Here is a 3503-nt window from a genome sequence, read left to right as displayed (position 1 = left end):
GGAAGTTGTGATTTATCTTACGCGTCTACATTTAGGACGTATCATTTTGTGCAAACCTACAGACCGTGAGATTAAAAAAGACCAGTCTTCATTTAATGCCTCCTTCAAAGTGCATGCGAGGGGCTGAGTGGTCTAAAGCTCTCACCGTTACGTATCACTGCCATCTCACCTCTGTTTGCGTGGGTTCGAGTCTCGGGTTCGGCCAATGTTGGTATGTGAGAAAGCTTGCACCGTCGGTGGTTTTACCGGGTTCTTCCTCCACCATTTATATTGGCCGCCATGTATAGCCGATCTTGTGCTGAAAAATGGCGTTGCGCAGGATCCATTTCTCCGGTAACGGTGGTGGGGAGGAATAATTAACATCTTAATTAATTAATCACTAAAGATTTTATGTTTGTTGCGCTTGCTCGCTTGCAAGAGAACCAGCATGGACGAATTTGTGGGTATTATGTGATATCTCAGCCTGTTTGTGCATACGGGTTTGTGCTACATTGCCCAACTCCTCTTACGTTTAGAGCGGATATATGGTTCAGATGGACATGGCTGGTGTTTAGGTGATCACAACGATCGTTGAATATAAATTGACCTTTCGAAAGGCACACATAACAATTATGAATAATCCCTCTCAAACATTTCACCTCGTATTTGGAACGCTGAAGTAGGACTTAAATGTTAAGAAAAAAGTTATTTTTAGAATATAATAGGGTCAGGGACTCAATACTTCAAAACTCTAAATCTGCCGTTAAGCAAATTTTTATCACGTTTTATCTCAGGCTTAGATCTTCTCTCCCGTTCCAATTTTTCTTCCATCACCCACCACCCGACTCGTTGGAAAAACCATATCGCATTGAAACTTTCCGTTTGCATGATTAGTATGGACGGTGATCAATCAACAGAATCTCACGCATATCTTGTGATGTTAAGAAAGTGTGTGTGTGAGTAGTAAGGTAGGACGGTCTAGGGACTAGGGGAGTTCCATGTTAAAAAGGCAATATCCACTCTGGGGACTACGTAAATTTAACATGGGAAGCAATATCCACTCTGGGGACTATACAAATTTAACATGGGAAAAAAAAGGCATCCACTCTGGGGACAAGGGAATTTAAGATGGGAGAAAAGAAATATCCATTCTAGGGACAAAGGCAATTGAAACATGGGAGAAAAAATATCCATTCTAGGGACAAAGGCAATTGAACATGGGATTTTTTTAAAAAAAAAAAAAAAAAAAAAGAGGGTAGGCAATGGAAAGTCAATCTCTTTTCTAGACCTATGAGTGGCCCTGAAAAGGGCCTTTGGGTTTCTTCTGCTTCTAATTTCTTCTATTTCTCCACCAACTTCTATTTTCTGTCCTACACTCTTTCTCTTCTTTTCTTTCTTTTCTTCCTTTTTTTTCTCTTCTTTCTTCTTCTCCTCCTCTTCTTTCTTCCTCTTCTCATTTTCTTCTTCTTTTTCAATTTTTTCATTCCATGCTCTTATCCTTATCCTTTCCTCTTCATCCTCCTTCTCCTCCTTTATTTCTTTCATCACAGCACTTATCATTTCCTTTACTTTTCTTAAGTTGTTGATCTCCATCTTCACTCATTGGGGGCTATAAGAATAGTGATCCTCGTTTAACCTCACTAACATTTGCTCCATCATACCCAAATTGTCCAGGACGTCTTGCAATGTTTTCATTTTATCAAGCTGGTTCGAAGCCATCTTCTTTTTTATTCTTTGTAGAATGGTTTGAACGACGAATACTGTGGGTTCTTATAGTGAAAGCGCGGACGTGATGGAAAACATCCCCCTAAAACAAAATTGATATTACCTAGATTATCACTTAAAATGCGCGGACGTGAAGGAAAACATCCCCTACTTTTCTCATTTCATATGATCTACTATCCACATACGTGAAGCATCAATAAACAAACCCCTAATCTACTATTTACACACGCAAAGCATTAAAATGAAACCCAAAATCTACTATCCACACAAACCTACGTCAGCGCTTACAAACACAAACACAAACACTATAAAAAAAGATTCAGTGTTTATATTCACACTACTCTACATACACACATTGGCAAATGGATTGTTATTTCTTTTCTAGAGTATTGGGTAGCCCTGAAAAGGGCTGTTTGTTTTTTTGAACTCCAGTGGCACCTGGTTAATGATGGCACCTTCCAGGCCTGGCACCACACACACATCTTCTTCCCCAGTCTCCTTTTACCTTTTTTCTTGGGAGTGCAGAGGCGGGATAAGTGGCTTCAGAATCCCAATTTTCTGTCTCTGGGACTCTGAAATTTCTTTTCTCCTTTTCCTCCTCTTCTTTTTTTCTTCTTTCCTCCTCCTCTTTCATCCTTCCCTCTTCGACAATCGCCTCCGTGGCCAGTTCATTTAACAGGCGCCTGGCATATTCCAGGTGCATCTGGAGTTCTAGAAGCTTTACAGTTCTGGTATTCATTGTCTTGTTAACGAATGAACAGGGTAGCTAGACTGCCCAGCGAGTTTCAATTTATAGTGAAAGCGCGGACGTGATGGAAAACATCCCCTTAAAACAAAATTGATATTACCTAGATCAGTACCAAACAAACGCGCGGACCTAAAAGAAACACTCACTCACATTTTTATACTACCCATTACTAATTTAAAAATTTTCATTAATCACTTCAATATACTATTCACATACGCAAAAGCAATTCAATCAAACCCCAAATCTACTCTCCCCACACGTCAAACAGCAAAAAAAAACAAAAAAAAAACATGATCTTAATCTACTATCCACACCAACGTACGTGAGCACTTACAAACACACAATCCTATATACAAACACATATCCTCACACTATAAAAAAGAGCTAGTGTTTATATTCACACTACTCTACATACACACATTGGCAAATCGATGGTTATTTCTTTTCTAGAGTATTGGGTAGCCCTGAAAAGGGCTGTTTTTTTTGTTTGCTATGGCAATCTTTTAGTTTCTAAGAATGCGACGTCCTCTGAGGATAGACTTTCTGACGATAGGTCTGCTTCTTTGGAAAGAGAAGAAGAACTCTTTGGTGTCGATACGACAATCGACATAGCCTCTGTCAGGTTCAGGTTGCTGCTGCTGCTGCTGCTGTTGTTGTTGTTGCTGTTGCTGTTGTCTCTGAAGTCTGTACTTCTCTGTCCATTCTTCTTTCTCCCTGTTCACTTCTTCTCTGAAGAGCTCTTCTATCAGGTCTTCAGTGACTTTTAACATTCTCACATTCTCTATCTCTTCTGGCTTCGGTATCAGACTGTGTCTGACCCTATGCAAATTTACGTAGGCTTCGTTCAACTTGGCTAATCTTGAGCACATCTTCGTAGGAGGATGAGTCGACAATGGATGGTTAGACTGGAAACTTCCCCGGTTCTTAAAGTCAAAGCGCGGACGTGAAGGAAAACATCCCTCTACGGTTTTCGGGCCGCAACGTTCAATGAGTGTCATGAGAGGGATAGTAAGAAGTCAAAGAGCATGAATCAACATTCTTATAGCCAAAC

This window comes from Sinohyriopsis cumingii, chromosome 13, assembly GCF_028554795.1.
Source record: "Sinohyriopsis cumingii isolate HCF-2022 chromosome 13, ASM2855479v2, whole genome shotgun sequence".
Taxonomy (NCBI): Eukaryota; Metazoa; Mollusca; class Bivalvia; order Unionida; family Unionidae; genus Sinohyriopsis; species Sinohyriopsis cumingii.
The sequence above is the reverse complement of the archived record's forward strand: the minus strand, read 5'-3'. Positions refer to the sequence as shown.